Genomic DNA, 21,240 nt, shown 5'->3' with positions numbered 1-21,240 from the left:
TTCTTACTAGGTTCACTGCTTTGCCTTAGGAAGTAAATACTTTGTTCAAATACATGCCAAAGGCAACAGCAACACTGCTCAAACATACATGTAATTTTCTCTTCCCATCCAGTATTTAAAATAATCCCCCTGCTTTAGATGCTTGTGCTATTTAAATCAGACACACAGGTATTCAGTATTCAGAAATACTCACCTGGATGGAAGGATGGATCACATGGAAAATCCAAGCATGCTTGTAACCCAGACAAAAGTTTGGCCCTGGAATTCATGAAAACATTAGCAGAATGTCAGCCTGTCACATCTAATTAACCCTAATAATAACAACTCACACTTCAGAATGCAAATTCCATCTGCATATCCTAAAGGTCTCAGCAAAGATCAACACCCCAGACCTAGAAAGACAAACCATGACATTTTCTTTAAGCATGGGGAGAAACTGAGGCAGGAGGAGCAGCAAGAACAGAGAAGGACTCCAGAGAGTGCCCAGAGGAGGGAGCAGACAGGAGAGGAAAGGGAGATATTACAAGGGCAGCCTTGGGGTAGCCAAGGCAGCATCAAGTGTGACTGGGGAAGGGTGTTGCTATTCTGATGGGGTTTATTTTTAAAGCAGAACCAGATCTTGTGTAAAGCAATACAAAATTAAATGGTACCACACTGATATGCACAGTTTAGTCCAGTTGTCCACTAAATATCAGCAGAGATTGGCAGAGTTAGTTTTTGATCTGCTTCACTCTTTCCAAATGCTGCAGATATCTTTTACTTTAAAAAAGAAGGTGTGCTCAAAAGCAAATCCAGCAATAACTTTCACTAACTTGACTCTAATTGAACTGTCGTGTGTGTAACCATTCTAGAGAAATGGTGATTCCTGCAATCAGCTGAAAAGAAAGAGGCTGCAGGAAAAATAAGCCAGAGACACAGATAAGAAGATTTTATTCAGCTTTATTTGACAAGTTTTATTACACTGAGAAAACATAACGTATCTAATCTCTTTGCAGCTGTTGCAGCCCTTCAGCCTTTATTACTTAAATCCTATTAGATATAAAATTGTTTCTATTTGTCAATGGCATGATATCTTCTTTTATTATTATTGTTATTATCATCAGAGTCTTGCAAGTATGGCCATGAACATAATTTCTGGCCTATCTTCATACCAATAGTTAAGGTTACTCTGTGATATTTGCCTGTTTAAATGGCCTACTTTTTCAAAAGTCCTGGAGAGCTGTGTGTATTGTTAGGATACACACAGTGGCACTAAATAAAGCTCAGCAAATAATGAAAACCTGTGCAAATGTACCAGTATAGCTAATTACTTCTATTATGGATGCTGAAATTCCAATCAGGCAGGGCTCAGCTTTATGCTTACCCATATGAAGACCTTGAAGCAAAGCCTTTCATCACCGTACACAGGTTTTTCAAATTGTCACTTGTAAAACTTTAATTCTTCATTTTTCACAGCAGGATGAAGGACATCCTTTTTCTTACAGGAATTCCCACCATTGCAAATAAATATCAATCACAGTGCTTCTTTCTCTCCCTGTCCCTAGGATAACCCCTTCTCTGGTTCACCATTTAGGAGACTGCAAGGGACATTCCCACCATGATGTCCCATGGAAGGCAGGGGGCTCATGGGCAGCCATGGCAGGACATCACCTGGCTGCACTTCCTGTGAGGAATGCATAGGTCATTTCTACAAGGACACCATCTCATTTTTGAGGCAAAAGATTTTGCTTGATGGAAAAGTGATTTTTTTAGCCTGACAATGAAAATTTTAATATGTTGATATAAAAATTATTTTGCAGCTGTTTTTAAAAGGTGTGTTTTCACCAGATGTTCTTGTAGCATCAGTAGGTTAGGGTAGAACAACAGTGGAAGAAAAAAAAAAGGCAAAAAAAGTTTTGTCCAGAAACTTCCAGCGGAGTAGAATATACCATTAGCATCCCCCAGATGCCTGCTCTTGCTTGCACTGGAAGCATTATATTCATCCCATTAAAAAGGGCACTTTCATGCTGAACAAAATTAGTATTTGAGACTGCCAGTGCCATAAAAGTTTAACAAATGAGTAAGACACTGATTCTGAATGCATAACAATAAGGAGGGGGAGTTGTTTTCCCTTTTGCCAATTGTTTTTTATTGTTATTGTAATCTCTCTCTCTTTTTATTAGTTTAATTTTCTTTTGTGTAATTTTGTTTTTATGGAGCAGATTCATCCCTGCTGTACCTCTGGTGGAATTTCAGGAGAGACAAAGACATACTTTTCTGTTGTCAAAAGATAAAGAAAATGTTAATTTCTTTCTCAAAGCTGCCATATTTAGATACTATGGGCAATTTTTCTGTACTTTCTCTCTATCTATCTAACTATAATAATGATGGCCAAAAAGTGGCTCACAAACAGCTCACGATCTGCTTGCTTATCAAATGTGCTGGTTTTCTAACTGCATATTTTAGCATGCTGAAATGTGAAAGGCATTAATTTTGGACAGCAATATGTATGGAAATGAACTACAAAGTTCAAGAGCTGGGAGCTACTGCCTCAAGCAGGAACAAGACCCTGCATGGCAGCTGATCTTTGGGAAGTAAAATCTTCTGTTTCTTGCAGTTTTCTACTGCATAATGGGTAGAAACTTGCAAAGGACTTCTGTTGAGCTAGTGACCAACTGACTAGAAAGCTGCACAGCAGAGAATTGGGAGCTGGATGAGATCACAGACAGCAGACTGAAATACATCCAGAACCAATCATATCCTCCAAAAGGTTAAAAAAAGATAGAGAAAGATGTGGGCATACAGTGGTGTATTTAAAAGTTTGGGGTGCTGTTTTCCAGGGATGCAGGTTCTGAAAATGTAGCATGAGGTAGGTCTTATCCAAGTGGGGATTTCCTGAAATGAAGGGTTGAGAAGTCTGTCCCTCCATAACACTCTTTATCACAGAGAATGTAGGTAAACACATGACAAATATATCTCACACCTGAAAACTCTTATTTTAAGGATGTCTTTTAGTGACAAATTGGATCACTGTCTGCAGGCTGAATTTATGAAATTCATCTGTGATTCAGCTTTGGCAACAGGAAGTCCTAGGACCAACTACAGAAAGCCATGAAAATGCAGATACAATCTGAACTGTTAAAGGAGACAAATCTCCAAAACCCACAGATCAGGACTAATGAAAAAAACTTGTACATCTAAAACTAGACTTGAAGGACATCTTAATTTCTTAGTCTTACAGTATAGTACAACACTAGTTAGCAATCCAGTTAAGCAGCATCTGATGTCATCAGGCATTTGTATTTTTGATCCAGAAATTCCTAGGACAGATTTTTAACAAGCCATGACCATGGGAGCTGCTTGTTTGCTTTACAGCCTGTGTGCAAGGAAAGCCTGGGGTATCCCTAAAGTACAAGGTAACCCTCACCACAAAGCCATCTGCCACAGCAAGAAGTCAGGCCCCTTCCCCTGGAGGGGGTCCCACCACTGTGAGGGAAGGAGAGAAAGTCATTCAACACCCAGGGATAAATTCAGCAATTTGAGATCTTCATTGCACCCAAGGAAGAACGTGACTCTCGAGTGCCATAGTCAGAGCGCTGCACATAGCGGGGTATGCCAAAGGCATCTGAGTCACACAGGGATTTTTTTAATTGTTTCTGTTCGTTTATATCTCTTCTATAAATCCAGCAAATATGAGTGTGAAGTAGATTCACAGTTTCTGGAGCACTGAGACATGCTCTTGCTTGCTTTGCTCTCCATCCACTTGCATCTGGGCTGTCTGGTGTTGGGCTTAGAGACCCCAGCAAGTGAAATGAAATAAATGAGAGCCTCTTAAAATAACAGTGCTCATGACAATTGGCTGCCACAGCCAGAGAGTGGCTGGTGTTGAGGCCTGAAGTCCTCAACTCAGTACAAACAGCAGAGATTTTCTTCTGCCAGCAATTTTAGTGACCCCAGCCTCACTATTCTTGTGCTCAGCTGCACATACTGAAACTTGTTTCCAATTAATGAGTGATGAGCTTTTATTAGACTCCTCAAAACTGCACTCGTGTTTTTGAGCTCACCTGAAATTTGATCATGTAAATAGCTCTATCCTCTAAAGGTGAGTGCTGCAATAAAGCCTAAACAATCTAGGCCATAGGAAGAAGAAAATATCTAAGAGCCTTCTTGAGATTAAAAACAAATACAGCAAGACTTTTTCTCAGTTTTGTATAAAATGATTGAAACATATTGTGTTTTAGGAGCAAACATTAAGCATTGGAGTATTTTTCTTAGCATTATTAAAAAACACCACATTTGTTCTTTGATGTTTGAAACATTACACTCATTTATGTTTACAATTTATCATTCAGACTTTCAGTCTTGAAAAATAAAATAAGTGAGCAATACTCCAAGGATACAACACAGTGTCAACCATCTGTAACTGGGACATTAAATAATTATATGGTATTTAGCACAGATAAAATGCAGCCCAAGCATTAACCAACAAATCTTTGTAACACTTCTCTAGGACAGAAACTCTATCCCCACTTTGCAGATAGAACATTAAAAAGAAAGCAAAATCTTTATTGTTCTATAACAACTATGACCAAATGATTATGTTGTGAATCATTCATTCCAGTTTCCTTGCACAAAGTAAAATACAAGAATTAGAAATGGTTTATGCCAAAGACAAAACTTAAAAAAACTTCTCTTCTGAACAAAAAACTGCTTTTTGCCCAGTGCTGGATTTAGGCTAGAAAAATCTGCATGAAAGGAACATATGTTGTCAAAGATTATGCACTCAGAATGGTGATGTGGTTTGCAGAAACTGGAGTGCTGTTTCTGAAATGAACCAAATGTAGCCCATCAAAATAACCTAATTAATTTAGTAAGATTTAATAGCCAATAATTTTGCTCATCTCTGGAGGATTTGCAAAGCTAGCAGGTGAGATATAATTACACTGAACCAAGACTTGTAGGAAAGGACCAGAGCCATCTCCATCTTGGGCATCTTAAACTGTTCATTAAGTATTTCTGAGCTCTGGTTCCCATTCATGTTCCATCAACACTGAACATTTTTATACAGACACTACCAAAGTGGGTAATTTATGATTAATATGAGTTTTGGATAACTGAGGATTCTTTAAATCTATGCTCTGTGCAGCAGGAAGTATTTCACATTTCCCATTTACATTCCCATTTACATTATGACAATGTACTCAAGACTGGCATAAATCTCTCCAGATTTTTATTTTAAGTTCATTTTCACCCAGGGCAGCTCCTTGGCCTGACTCATCAGTGACCTACACTTGCTTTGGTGTGGCAAAAAGTGAACAAGGAAACTGATAGCCGGGGATGGAAGGAGAAGGAGCAGCATCGTTCTCGAGAATGGTTTGGATTTTAACTGTTTTAAATCCAATGCAAATCTCAGTTATTGTATCTGTCCACCAAATAAAGAAAACAAACTGCTACAGAAAAAGGCTGCAGGAAAATAAAACTAGCCAACAGTAAAATATCAGTTAAGTGATAGCTAAGGAAAGAAAATTATATCTCTCAGCTCTATAATTCAGTCCTAATGAGTGGACTCTCTGAAGAAACTGGATATTAGATGATATTTGATTACTCATCAATTAGTCAAAAGCATGGGGAGTTTCACTAATTTTCCAGCCAAAAGGGGTTGTAGAGCTGTTACCATAAACACACATGGTAATGTTATGCTCTGATTCAGCAGAAGGGATCTCAGTGAACTCGGTGAGGAAAGGGTTTGGCTAAGGCTCAAAATTATTATTTTGTGGTTTAGAAATCTGCCAAACAAAAAAGAAATTTCTGGAAAGGCACTGAGGTATTTAATCTTCATCATTTCAGCAAAAGCCAAGGAATTTGTTTTCACTTAATTTGACAATCACACCAACCCAATTTTTTTTCTGTTACACATATAGCTATATATGTACCTACATATGCATGTATGTATATGCACCTATACATAATATATATCTAATACGTATATAATTGGTCCTTTTTTCATTTTTTGAATTTTTTAAAGAATTTTTTAATGTCTTACAGAAAAAAAAAAAAAAAAACAGAAAAAACCTGCCTTTTTTATTGGTCAAACTTGCTTTGCAGTGGATGGTGACTGAATCCAGCCAGCTTTGTCAACTGCTGTGCTCTTAATTAGACTCTTCATCTGAGTACAGTTTCATCAACATATCAGCAAGGGATTTCAGGACTGGGAATGGCAGAATAAATTATTGATCCTTTAAATAACTTGCATTCTGGTACACTAGCTATAGAAGGAAAACTAGCTATAGAAGGAAAAGTGTAACAGACACAGATTATCCCACAGTTTTCAATGCTGAGAATGACACCAGTCATCTGTTCAGCCTGGCTTTGTTCACATTTGTGATCTTTGATATGGCACACTGTGGAAGCTTAAGGAATATACCTTCCCAACCCCTTTTACAGGTATAAGCCAGGCCTGGAGACACTAAAGGCTTTTGCAAACCAACTTGGGAATACAAGGTGTTTTTTTCAGTGGTTATCAAACCAAAACGCTGTAAAAGACTGTGTGGTTACAGGCTGGAGACCAAAGAAAGGAGTAAACATCCTATCTTATGCTACTCTTGAAGCTGGGCTTACACCAGCATGTAAAATGAAGCTTTCAAAACATGCTGGGCACATTCTGCCAGCTCCAACAGAGAGGCAGAGGCAGGGCACGGTGGGCTCTGAGCACAGGAAGGTCAGCACTGCACCAGTTTGTTTCCATGCACCAAAACCAGAGCTGCAAGGACCACATTTTTGATGACCAAAATGGTCCAGCTTTATGAAAAGTTATATTTGCATTTTTAAGTCTAGTTTGACTCTGGATCTATCATGACAGCATATGCAGCTACCTTGGTTTGCAAGCACACCAGGACGACACAAAAAATTTGGAGTCTATTAGATCTTGCATTGAGCAATGATCACTGAGAATACTGTCCCCCAATTTTAATCATACACATTATTACTCATCCCACTGGATTTTTCACTAAAAAACAAGCAATACTTTCCTTATTATTCCCCCCAAATGTCTTGCTGCTTTCTTATAGAAAATCTAGATTTTATGACAAAGCTTTGATTTCTGGCTGAAGGCAGCTTCTTTCTCAGCTATGCAACATAGAATAACAAAGACTAAATAACTTTTCCCAGATTCTTCTTTTCTGAGGGAATTTTCACAAGCATACTTTACTCATGCAAGATAATGTGAAGTAGTAAATGCAAGTGACTGAAATATTTTGCCACTCAATAAACTGTCTCTAAAACTTGCAATACAAACCTAGTTAATTTGCTTTATTTCTTTAATATTGACCCAACTGTAGCTGAACTTATGGGGCCAGCAGGAAGGGATGACTGTCAACCTGAAGGCTGCATCCCTTCTGTGCACACACACATATGGTTTTAGAAAGCCTTTCCTGGAAAAAGAATTAGAAGGTGAACTAAAAGTGACCATGCCAGCAAGCTGGAAGAGAAAATAAATCCATGACATGAGCTATGCACGAACACACACTGGCAGAGAGTTATAAAAAATATTTCTTTCAATGTGAGAAGCAATTACAGAAGGAGAATGAAAACTGGTGGGGACTGGCTGACCTTCGTGTGTAGATAAAATAGGTAAATAGAAGGCTGCCAGCAACGTGTTTGCTGCTGAGATTCAGTGCAATAAAGCAGTGAGGTGGGGAAGGGAAGTTTATTTCCCACTGCAGACACACCTGTCTGTACTTTGCAAATATTCAAGCTAGGAACAGAGCCTCCTGGATAGAACATATTAAAGAACCCATCACCTCGACAGAAATTTCACTGACAAAAGTGCACTACCCAGCAGAAAGCATCAGCTTCTTCCATTACACAATATAGAATTTTAACAGCAAGACTGTTATCAGTTTAGGCTCCATAAAGAAAAAGCATTATATACACTTAACATTTCAGGAGGAACTGGTGTAATCAGATGATGACTGCTCAGATTTCAGCCTTTCCTCTTCTGAAATTTCAAAACAGCAACAATTCAGCAGTCCCCAAATGACTGTCTCTCTCAGAAAGCATGAATCAGAATTATGATAAGACCCTAAGTAAGACCTTCCCTTTGAAAGGGTTTATCACTGACATAAGAAATACTTTGCTATTTTCTATCACAGTTATTTGCACTCTAGATATGTTTGGGTATATTTTCACTTCAGACCCTGCAGCAGATATCAAGCAAATAGAATGCATTGTCTGTAAAAATTTCCTTTATGTTCACCTCTCGCCACATCAACATTTAAAATATTTCATCCTCTCACTGGGTTTAATGAGAGCTTTCTGACTGATAACCAACATCTGAAAGCTTTCCCACGAGGTGGAGGGAGCTCCAATTACAAATCCATCATTGAATATCCTTATATGTAGGTAAGTGCATTACCTAAGGGTGAGGTACTGTAAAAAGCAGCCAGGTCAGTCACAGTGATCATCCAGTGACATTGGTTCAGCCCTGAAATTCTCATGTCACCTTCTGAGGGTAGCTGGATTTGTCTTAGAAGTTTCTCCAGGTAAATATGTCCCAGTCCTTACCCTGCCTGGTTTGCAGATCATCATTTAAGTAGGATGTCTTCAGACTTGTTGTGACTCCAAAAAGCCCTCAGGGAGGAGGTGAACTGAAAAAGAGGTAATGTACTGAACATCTTTGCTAGGTTCTCCTCTAGAGAAATTAGCAAACAATTCTTATGTGAATGTTGATGTTAATATGCAACTAATGACTAATTAGCACTATGAGGTTTGGGTAACATAAAGATGGAAACTCAATTAGCTAGCAACATTTTTGGGGTTTTTTGCCTATATAACAGAAGTCTTTCAAACTGATAAATGAAGACTGCTCAGAGCATCACTTTGCAAACTGTGTTTAGTTTCTAAACTCCATATTTTTAGAGTTGAAAGAGATACTTTTTTAAGAATTTGTCCAGTTCTCCATTTCAGTGGAGGAGCTGGACACTTGGCAAGAGAAACTCAGACAGGAAAGAAGTAGCTGTTTTGGAAAACAAGTACAGAAGAGATAAATGGCAGGTACTTTCAGCATCCATTTTACAAACACAGGCTGATGCCCCAGTCTTTCAGCTTGCTGGGCATAAAACACCCTCATTTCCAGCACTGAGAGCAACACAGTTCTTGTGGCTCCTGGGACACTTCAGATCACAGATACATCTTTCCTTAGGAGCCAAAGTGTGTCTGTCATTCTCCCCTTATTGCAGATGGAGGCCAGGGTGAGCTGAGCATTTGTCATGTCCAGGGTGGATCACTGCAGTTCACTGTCTGGCTCCAGTTGGTTCAAACACGGGCTTTGTCTCTTCCATATTTTAGGAGCTTTGTTATCAGCTCAGTCCCTACCTCCTTCCACGATTTAAGGGCTTGGTACCATGCTGCAAAGCAACAAAATGATCTGATCTCAACTGATTTAGTTACCACTGAGTGTATTCAAGGCTGCTGGGGTCCTTTGGGATGAAATGAATGAGGAAACCTGGCACACTGTTCAAGTGATGGATACCCAGGTTGGGGGATCTGAGCACAGTGAAACTTCTGGAGAAATGGGAAAGGAAACAGAGTCTGTTCCTTTTCAGGAAACATTGAAAAGTTTTTCTCATATAATAAATTCTTTACTTGCTGGCACTATAATTAAATAAAAGCTTAATATGACCATCCACCCTTTTCTTACTCCCAGATGTCATTCAAATTAGGAAAATAAAACAAAACCAGAAAGTAATGCTGCTGTCACAATTTACCTTGACAATATCTCATGACTTCTGTGATAGGGACTGACCAGATACAAAAATAAAATTAATGTAAATCTGGCAGAAGAATCTGTCCCTAATTAATTGAACTGATTACATGAGAAGAACAATCCACATCACTATTCCCACAGCGGTCCTGGGTTTCCAGCAGCCGATGTCTGAGAGCAGCACTGCCCTCTCCTGGATGCTCGCTGCTCTTCAGAGCTTTCGTACGGCAGCTAAACCTGGAACGTCAGGGAAAAAGGAAAAATTCACATAAATATAAATTTAGATTTCTCAGGAGGTAGCCTGGAATGGCCTGTAAAAGCTCCTCCAACACCTTCTCTATGCCCCTGCTTGACAGCATTCCCAGAGGTGCCTCAAAAGCTCAGGAAAGGACAACTTCTGTAGGCTCTTTGCTCCAAGCGGGGTAGCTTGGCTGCCTTTGCACCTCTGGGCACCGATGCTGGAACTTTCCTTTTCTGGGCTGAGTTTCCTCGAGGCCCACGTGTGCTCCTGAGAGAGCTTCGCTTCACCTTGATGTGACAGGGGCGCAGGTGAAGTGCCTGGCACCTCAAATATCATCATTCTGCAAACAAAGCCCCACCTCACCCAGCCAGCCACCAGCACCACTGCTGGCATCCAGGAAATTGGAGACAACCACAAATCAAATCGAAACAAATCAAACCAAATCAAATCAAATCAAAATAAATCAAATCAACCTCCCCCAAGTGAGGCATTCCAGATAAGAGTGAGAGGTAGGGAATTTAAGATCCCCAAATGATTCCTGGTAAATGTCCTTCTTCTTGGAAGGGACCTTCCATTGTTTTGAGCGTATCCTCTCATCATTACCCCACATCAACCTCGCTCCCCAGATTTCTAGAATATATTTTTAGGTAAGGCAAGATATTTTCAGAAACCTTTTACTGCCTTCTGTACTGGTCTGCTATCACATTATTCTTTGTTTTAATATCTCTGAGTTCAGAGACAAGAAGTTCAAGAAAGGAGGATAAGAGATATCGCCGATGGTCTGAAAAATAACTCAGCAGCTGTTCAGCCAATGTGCACTGTATACAAATGTTGGGGTTATTTCTATTTCCTTCCAAAGCCTTAGTTTTCATCTGGTTTTATTGTCAAATGACAAACAGCAAAGAACAGCCACAACACCCTACCTCCAGCTGTGATAATTAATAACCTGTCAAGACATGGACCTCGCTGTCTTAGGAAATCTAATGTCTGGCTAGAGGTGGTGAAAAATACTGAGAATCCAGAAAGAGGAGAGAAAATGCATGATTAAGATATTATGCTTGGTGGGGGGAAAGAAAAACTTTTTTAAATAAAATAATCTCTTCCTATATGTATGCATATTTAAATGGAGTCAAAATTTGCTCAAGGAGTCCATTTTCAAAGAATGAAATCCTTAGGGGAAGAGTTTTGTATAAATACAAACTGTTTCTGTCATTTTCCTTTCACTTGTAAAGGCTGCTCTGATGTTTTTATTCTTGCAAAATTAATTCTTTTCACTTGTAACTAAAGTTCTCTGAAGATTCTGGAAAGTCTTCCACTGATTTTGGCAGGTTTTAGATTTTGAATAAAATACATTCTCTTCACTTGAATATTCAATTTTTAAGGTAAATAGGTATATATATATTCAATATATATAAAAATATATTCAATTTTTAAGGTTTTTTCTGAAGGTACTCTTCTGTCTTACTTGAAGAGTAGATCCATCCCTTCAGGTGTGTGGGACAAAAATCACACGAACAAGTCACACTGATGACTCTACATGGGGGTAGCAAGAGATGATCAATAGTCTACCTTACAAATACCAAGATAACAAAATATCTGTGTTTACCTAGAGAAACAAAATTTGTCCTCTATCCATGTCTTCAGACCCAGTATCCCTGTTTTATCCCCTGTCACCACACACCCATCAAAAGCTACTGAATCTGAAGTCTTCCTGCTATAGAAGCTCAGTACTTGACCATCACTGGAAAGCACTCAGACTTAGCCTGGGAGATGAGCTGAGCCAGCCTGTGGGGCTATCAGGTGCACAACCAGAAAATATACAACCAGATTTTTTGAGCAAAAACAATGTGGTAAGTTTTGACCCAGGAATGTTCCAAGAGAAGAGCAAAAGCACTATTTTACTCACAGAAAGGCTGGGTTTGTAGGCAGCCTTTAAAGAAAAACATACCCAAGTGTGTTCATAGATACATACATATACAGAGAGAGAGAGAAATTGAGAACCCTTTCCTGCACACAAAAAATGAGGTTGAAAAATATCTGCTTTTAAAATTTGCGTCACTTGAGAGTTAAAGGCAGGCACACATGGGGAGAAGGAGCTTTTCAATTTTATACTGCAAAGCACCTAGCCCTCCAAGGAAATATGAGGACAACGCAGCAACTAATTGAAAGTATCAGGCAGTTTTGATAAAGTAGGATGTGATTAGCAAGCTGGAATTTAGCCAAAGCATCCTGGTCCCTATTTTCACTCCTCTCAGCCTTCATTCTCTTAAAATGCCTGACTGTAATCTACCCCTATACAGCTGTAATGTGTAACTCAGCTTTTCATTCCATGGAAAATAATTACATATGGAGAACACCTGTTAATTGACTGTGCTAATTTAAAAGGGGAAAAAAAATCCAATTTAACTCTGCAACGTGTTCCCATTAAGATGATATTACAAGTTTTAATTAATATCTTGATTAGATACTGTTATTCATAGTTCTATTCCAGTCATTGAGATCAGACCTTCGTTGTGATATTGCTATTTTGACACAGAAAAAATATGACTTGTTAGGTATGGTACTTCTCTTTTTAAGACTGGCATATTTCAGATTTCAAATAATTGAAACCACTGGCATGAATAAACTGGTGGGAAAGGCAGTCCTTGTTTGCAGTTGGTAAGGTGCAAATTTATCTTGAGGACAAGTGCAAATAACGTGTCCAAGAGAGTTTACAAACAGAACTAAACACAAACAATTAATGGCATTATTTATTCAGACAGTGATACCTGCAGTATGAAAAACACTCAACAGTGACTCATCTGCAGCATTTGGCTGCAGATTTATTTTATACAAATATAAATTTTTATCAGAGTAAGCCTTTTGACTGTAATTTATATTTTTATGAGAGAGACACTATTCCTGATTTCAGCACAGCTATTTACAAGCAGATTCAGGATCCTTTTCCTCCCAAACAGCTTCATTTACATAAACAGCCTCCTTGATTTCCAGGGAAACCCCTCAAAAGTCAGTGATAGAAGAAAGGACTGAAGATTCCTGTTCTTAAAATCTTAACCTGCCCTCACATATGGGAATACCTCACTTCTCATCCCCTACAGACCAGACAGAGCCCTGCTGGTGTTTCCCACACTGCCAGTGCTGGGCCAGAGAACAAATTCATACACAAGGCTGTTCTAGAAGAGCTCACTGGAACTCTATGACTGATTATCCACTCTGGAAAGCATCAAAAGAGATGCATGGTAAGGGATGGAAAGAGCATTTAGGACACACTCTTCCAGGCAGAACCCAAGCAGATTGGGAGCCTCCCCTGCCCCTAAGGTGAGTATTTAGAAGAGGGGCTGGGTGCCCTGCACTGCTGCAGTGTCTGTTGCCAGGGTGCTGGAGCCTCTCCTTGCTCTGCTCTCCCCAGGAATGCTGCATTTCCCAGTGTGCACAGCCCACTGCCACAGGGGTATTAAACCAGCAGAAAAGACTCAATTTCCTTCTGTCAGGGCTTTCCATGGTGCTGACAAACAGCAGTTGACTGACATTTAAGTGGGAAAAACTTGGCTTTGAAGCCTCAGATGATCCGTGCCCTATTGCTTCTTGCTCGCTGGCTTTGTTCACATAAACCAGGCTGAAATGTGCTGCCAATCACAGCAGAGGGGGAAAAATCCTCTGCAGCATTAAGCCAGCTGGAGATGCTTATCCTGACCTGCTCTCAGAGGACACGGGCACTGAATCCATCCCTGCCAGAAGAGAGAGGATGTTGACTCCTGGTTTTGCTCCTGTGATTTCAAGAAGCTTAAATATAGTCTTCAGAACATGAGAAAAGGTTTTGTATTTCAAAAAAATAAATTTGTAAGTGTAGTGTCACCAGCCAAACTTAGCCCAAAACAAAACAACCAAATGAAAATCAGACATAAAAAGTGTTCTCAGCCTGAGAACTGTACTGACCACACAATTAAGCACACTAAACAACTTGCCTGGTTTCATCATTCTATTCTTTGGATCCAAAAGGGACATAATCTGCACGTGAAATCCTCCTACTGAAAATTAAAATCCAGAACACTCCTGGTTCCAGAGGGCTTCAGTCCTTTTGTGTCTGAAGTTTTGTGACCTCTCTTGGTCACAAGAATCACGTCCTTGGGTAAGTCTCCCTTGATACAGCCAAAGACCCTGGCAGCTTTTGCTGATCACAGCAGAGTAGTCTCAAACCACTGAAGAGATCCAGAAATTTCTCAACCTTGGATTTCATCCTCATAGGTGAGGCATGCTCTGGTCAGGTCTCATCACAGCAAGTTTAATGCCCACCAACAGGACCAAGCCCTTGTGAAATTTAACAGAAGGGCTTGAAAAGCATCAGTTAGATCACAAAAGTAATAAAGTACACTTAAGGGTTCTTTTTATATCCTCTGCATGATTTAGGTATCTTCAGGATTTGTGTTTTCTAGCACAATGCAGTGCTCACTAGCAATGTTTTCTTAAATGACAGTGGAGGTTCAGGGCACCTGTATAATTTCACAACTCAAGCTGTGGAAAGCAGTCATGAATTTGAATGAGGATTTCTTTATGGGTTTATAAGGCAGATCCAATAGATACAGGATGAATCTGCAGGGTTGGGTTTTTTCCCCTCTCAGAATGGCTGCTATTGTCATAGATATGTCTAATAGAAAAATGGCTGTTTCCTCTTCATCACTTCCTCATCTAGGGGGAAAGACCCAAACAAACCTAGAGCAATTTCTACTCTGCAGCCTTCAAATGGGTACAAAGGACATAATGGAAGCACTTGTACACAGGATAGTGAACTCTTCCCAGCAACACTGAAAATTAGTTTGAGAATAAGCATTTACCACAGCTGGGAAAAGAGAGGTTTTGGGTTTTTCTTTCAAGAGTTAGGAGAACCTTTACCTGTCTTTATACTATTTTTTTGCTAGTTGCATCATTCTGAGCCCTTTAAATTAACTCAGTCTGTCAATTTTTCACAAACTGTTTCCATGCCAAATAGCTTCATGCTGCTTTGGGAGCACCCTGAAAATACAAATGTTCAGTCATCATCAACTTCAATTTTCTTTTTTTTTTAAATTTATTCGAACTTACGTGTATTGTCAATTTTTTTCCCTCTTCTTTTCCTATATTTAACACACTCAGCCAACTGGCCTATGCTGTGCTTGATTTTATTTCCCCTTGGATCAGACTTCAAGAGGTCCCAAGATTTTATTTCATTAATCCTGTATCTTAGAATGGAAAGTGCTTCATTTATAGAATTAACCCTCTTGCAGAGGCAAATGATTCTTTTTTTTCTGTAGGAAAAAAAAAAGAAAATATGGTGAAGATGTGTGTTAGAAGAACAGTCAGCTTTCCAAACATGAAAACTGTTTGATGTCTCAATTCCTTGTTGGACTTTCTCAGATGAAATACATAAAGTTCTCATTATCATGTCGAGATGTCAGCTCTGAGAAAAAGGCTCCTGGGCTTCATGAAAAAATTCCAAGTGTCTAAACAGAGGGATTGGCCCACAGAAGTACCCCAAGGCCTGATTGTGGTGATGTGCACAGATGCATGGGAGGAGTCAGGAATCAGGGAGAGGGACCTGGGTGATTTTCCCCAGAGCAAGTTCTCTAAATGTTGAACTTCACCCACTGTTCAAAGCCTGCGTGACTCCCTCCATCTGTGATTAATCATGGATCTTTCTTGAGAGTACATAGCCCTTGATTAAAAATCAAACATGGTTTGAGAGAACAAAATTACTCCTTTCTTCCTAACGTGGACAAGCAGAGGAGGAGGAATAGCATTGGGAATAGCATTGGAGCTGCCAGTGTCAAGCACTGTGAAGAGGATTGCCACACTTCATTCCCTCCCAGACCCTGATGAAATGTTAAGCTGTGCTGTGCAGCTGGTCAGACTGGGCAATATCCATCAGTTATGGCTCTCTCCTTGCTTCCAAAGCCTGATTTTTACTTTTTTTTTCATTACAGCTGAAGGAGCTGAAATAAACCCATTAGTTTAGCCTTTCCCCATTTAGAAAGGAAGTATTTGTGTCAAAATCTGAGGGTTAGAAAAATACTGAAAAAAGCTGAAACACAAACATTAACAACCTTCTATTTGTCAAGCAGCTCCAGAATCATGAAGGAAAAGAGGGTTTATTTTCAAAAAGTCAGGATGCTATTTTCTTAAAATGCTTCCAATTTTACTTTGCTCTCACTGTAATATTCGTTCAACTGCTATTACTTTCCATTAAGTATTTGCAGAAATATTTGAGGAGAAACCCATTTTGCTATTCTTACAGCTATGCCCTTCCCCAGAGTAAACTCTTTCATACATTTGAATTTTTCTATCTTCCCTTCTCCATTTTCATTTGTCCTGTCTCAACATTATAACTTCTTTTTACATTTCTGACTGCTGTATAATGAGGAAAGCGAGTACAGATTCATGACAGTGAACAATTCAAACCCTCATAAATAAGAATCAAAAGTGACTGCAAGAAACACAGAAATTTGTATTTACAAAAACATTTCATATAAACTGTGCATGGAGTCTGTCTGTGTGATTTCTTAGAGCCTCAAAGCAGCACAGAAAGCAAAGGAATAATGTAGGTGGTATTTGAGGGATTATTTTGCTGCTGCAGAGAGGAGCAGAAGACAACTTAGTTTGTGCAAAATGAGCTAGTATGCAGAGCTAATAGAAAAATAAATAGAAAAATAAATAATAAATGAAAGGTTATTTTTCTCTTTCTAGCCAAAATATACTATGACTGAACAAACATATGGACTTCCTCTGTTAAATAATAAGATGCCATTCTTTCCTGCAATGATTTTCAAGCTAATTATTTCAGCTTGAATACCCAATCCACAAACTTGTTAACCTAATTAGCATTTATGCTTATTCAACAAAAGAAATATTTAGCTTTTGACCTTGAAATAATGTTCCTCCAATGCTATGTTTAGCAACCAGTAGACATCAAAATTAAAAAAAAAAAGAAACAAAGCAAAACAGAAGTTTCATAGTTTAACAAAGGAATAGAAATATTTTTATTGCCGTTGATCACCTCAAAATTCCATTTTTTTTCCTGAGCTCTGAGCAAGCTCAGAAACAAATAAAGCCTCAAAAACAAATAAACCTCTAAATAATTTATTGGAAATACTTCTTATAATTATACAAGAATATTGGCAAAAAGCAGAAATAATAAAAATAGAAATGATAATAATAATAGTAACAATGCTGTCCTTTCTACTGTGGCCCTTATATTCCTTGACATAATTTATAGATCCAAACAATTGAAAAATGTGATTATTGTACATTTTAGGATCTGTTTTTCCTTTCTGTTTGACCTCTCACCTAAAACTAAAAAGCTGCTAATTCCACACCCTGGAGTGTTGAAGTATTATTAGTGTCACTGCTGACCATCAAAATATTTTGTTACAAAGAAAGAGGCATGGTATATATACACTAGAGACTCCTGGAAGTATTTGTCTCACAAAATAATTTCTGTATTTGCAGAGAACCAGAAAGTAAATCCAAGGTTATTTCTTCACTGTGGTCTGCTGACTGCAGAAAAATATAACAACACAGAAGTTGTAAGATCATTTATCATTTACATTTATTTTCAATACTAGTTTCATTTTCTGTTTGAGGCAGGTTGACCTTGCAATCTCCATTTGGGGGAATTAGATGACTGGGAAGGTTTCTGAGCTATGTAAAGGAATATTGCTCACACAGCTCAATCAAGAACCTTTGTTACAAAATGGCATTAATATTCAGACTGTGCATTCTCTTCTGAGAGACAGCACATTGTCTCAGGGGAGATTTGGGGCAGACTTAGAGCACATCTCATTGCAGGAGGGTGTCAGAAGTGCTATGAAACCATTCCTCTCCTTTTCCCCACTCCCAATACATGCCCAAATTCTGGGCACTTTTGCTGAATGTAAAGCTGGAGAGCTTGGTGTAGCTACATTTGGATCTTGGAACAGATGTCCTCCAGACATCCCTTCCAACTTCATGCATTCTTTGGAGCTTTAGCCTTTCCCTAAGCCCAGAACAATGTCCTGTGTCCACTGATTTTCCTCCAAGCAGCAATGATCTGTGTATGAAGAGTTCATAGCCATACAAATATCCTTTGTCTTCAGGAATGTGAAGGACAGCACCTGCCTGTCTCCTGTCCTAGGATGGCCTTTTTAGTCATCAAGAACCAAAATCATAATTACAAATGTAGGTAGATTTCCAGTGCTTCCTGGTAAGTGTATTTTTACAAGATTAGCCTAGAGTTTGCTTTTTCCATAATTGAATGAAAAGCTGAATGATATATATTTATGTGCTGGCTGAGAATTTTTATGCATCATCTTTTATCTGCCACAGTTATGTATAGAGAAATGCATCAAGAGCACACTGCCCTCTGAGCTCTATGTTCAGGATTCAAACTTAACAGTAATTTGCATTCCTATAGTGCCTAAGAGTTCAACTAGTTTTAGAAACATGATTAAATGCAGGCTTGCAATCCCTTCCGAGCCTGAGACATTAACTGAAACAAGCATGTGAGAGCATTCACTGTGGCTAAAATCCTCTTGTGCCATATGGTTGCAGAAAATTACTACTGGTTAGTGCAGTTTGGATTTTATGCCTTCTTTTACTCAAACACAATTTAAGGATATTGGTGGAACCCTCAGTGTGGCAAAGACTTGATTGCACACTGGTAAATGGCTGTGTCTTTAAACTTGTTTTGTTCACTTTTACTGCTGGGATTGGTGGGGGGAAGAAGAGAGAATTCTGCTCCATTTTTCATTGTCAATATTTTGGTAAAGGATGTAATGAACCCTTTCACAGATGGGAGACATGATTCACATTCCCAGATTTTCAGGCTGGAGCTAGAGAAATGGGAAAAAAGGAAGAGCTATAAAAAGGTCTGACTCCCCTCCTTTTGAACACCATGCTTCCTAGTACTTAATCAGCAATGGATATTTATGAAAAGGTGCACGAATTCACAATTATTTGATTGTCCACACTGATTAAATACCAACTGATCTTCCCTGACAGGAAGGATTCATTAACTAGCCTCGAAGTCTCCTTTTTGCTACATGTTTTTGAATTTGTTTTCCTGAATCAAATGGGAATTTGCTCTTGCTCAGTTTGTGTAGCGTGCTCAGACACTCTCAGATAAATCCTCTAATAATTTGATTAAGTAAATGCATAAACACATTGCAGGACCTGCAGGAATTTGCTTCAGGAGGTCATCATTTCCCCAGATTAAGGCAGCACATAATTGCCAATCAGGAGCTGCAGCAGAGTGCCTTCAGAGAGAGACTCTGAGCCCTCACACCTCTGAGGTAATCAGGGAGAAGAAAGTGTCTTCAAGCTGATGTCTCCTTGCTTAGCCACCCCTCTCATGTCTGAAAATTCTGATTAACATTACAACCACAGGAGATTTTCCACTGCAGCAGCATGAACCATGCTGGTCAGAACCTCTGGGAACAAGGATATGTGGTTTTGACACCATTGAGGGATTGAGGAGAATTCTTATGTCAGCCCAGCCTATCTTTTGTGCAAAGGTAGGAGTAGAAGCAGCACATACTGCTGCCATGAGCATGGCAGGAAAGGCTGCAGGGAATCAAATCAAAGCTCTTGTATCTCAGTGCATCTTACATGCTTCCTGTCAGGCAAGAGCCTTCCTGTCTCACAAACATTAAATTGACTGAATCCTGGCAACACTCCTATGCTATATGGGGTTGTTATTCTTGTATTACGAGCAAGTACTATGTAAGGCTCACAGAACATCAAATCTAGAGTTATATTTGAAATTAGACACCCAATTGTTGTTTATTTAGGTTGAAATAAATGGAAATTGGAATTCAACTCAATTCTTTGGAGTCTAAATCCACTGCCTACCACCAGATCATCTTTTTTAACATTTATTTTACCTCAAACACACACAACTCACATCTATAGCTTTCCCTAGGACTAAGTAACTCACACCAAAACAGAACACACTGGTATACATTGTTACAGACATGTCATTTCAGATATCCTGAAAACAAATTACTATCACAGGGAACTTTTCCTCTCACAAGGGAATAGTTTCATCTTCCATTTGTATAGGAATCATGAAAGCAGCATAAGTGATGCAGGCCATATTTGGAGACTTGCACACCTTTATGTCACTTCTTTATCCTTGCTGTCTCTATGATGCAACTACAAATTATTCTCTCTCTCTTTCTCTCCTTTCCCTATTTGTAATTAGAGGGCAGAACAGATGGTAGCAGCTTACTTTAAAGTGATGTCTTCATTAAAACACTTCTCAGTATGTTGCCTAAAAATCAGGTACAACAGCAAAGAAATTACCCTTGTTATGGGCAAATTTCACAAGGATTTGAGGTTCATAGTAGAGAGACATCAACAACACATAAAATGAGATACCAGAAGAAAATTCCAGAAATGACAAACTGGGCTAAGTAGTGTCTGAGGAATGTCACCTCCCTAAGAAGACTTTGGACACACCATGTGCCAAAGTGCCAACCGTGTGCCTATAAAAATCAGGAATCAGAATCTCCTCCTTACGAGCTCCTTGCTTCCATTGCAGGTCATGGTTTAAGGCTTACACCTCTGAGCAGAGGCAAAAAGGGATCCATATTCACTGTTTTGAACTTCTGGCTAGTGACAGCTGGTAAGCTTTTACACAGGTCAGTGACAACCCACAAATACCCAAATACTTCTCGCCTTCCATATCATTATGTTTGCAATGATGTTTCTAAGAAAAGCCAATGGTTGTCTTGGGTTACGTAGAATGCAACATTCATTATCTTTATGAACAAATACAAGACTGAGGTCTTTTTGATGAAAAAGGAGAAGAATGAATTCTCCAGAGGTTCTTATCTCTGAAATGTGCTTTTCCTCATAGGTTTGTCTGTGCATGGATTGTTTTTAGCTTTCTGTACTTGATACAGCCCCTCCTCCTTAACTCAGATCTCTCAAGGAGACAGAATTTCAAGGAAAGTTGAGCAGTAGAGTGGAATTATATTTCATACCACAATCTGATAGTAATTGGAGGATCAGTAGACACTGGTGTCCTAATTTCAGTTATCACTGAGTATTTTTCATTTCTCAGCATACCTGAATTCTGCACTGGATGAATTTTCTTGTATATTTTATAGAGTTCAGATTGACTACCTAAATCAGCTAATGACAGCCAGTGCCATAAACAGAAGCTGTATATTCTCAGACCTGTTAAACATGTTAATTAATTTAAAAAATCCAAACAAACAAAACCAAAAAACCCACAAAAAATAACAAA

This window comes from Agelaius phoeniceus, chromosome 7, assembly GCF_051311805.1.
Source record: "Agelaius phoeniceus isolate bAgePho1 chromosome 7, bAgePho1.hap1, whole genome shotgun sequence".
NCBI classification, from domain to species: Eukaryota; Metazoa; Chordata; class Aves; order Passeriformes; family Icteridae; genus Agelaius; species Agelaius phoeniceus.
The sequence above is the reverse complement of the archived record's forward strand: the minus strand, read 5'-3'. Positions refer to the sequence as shown.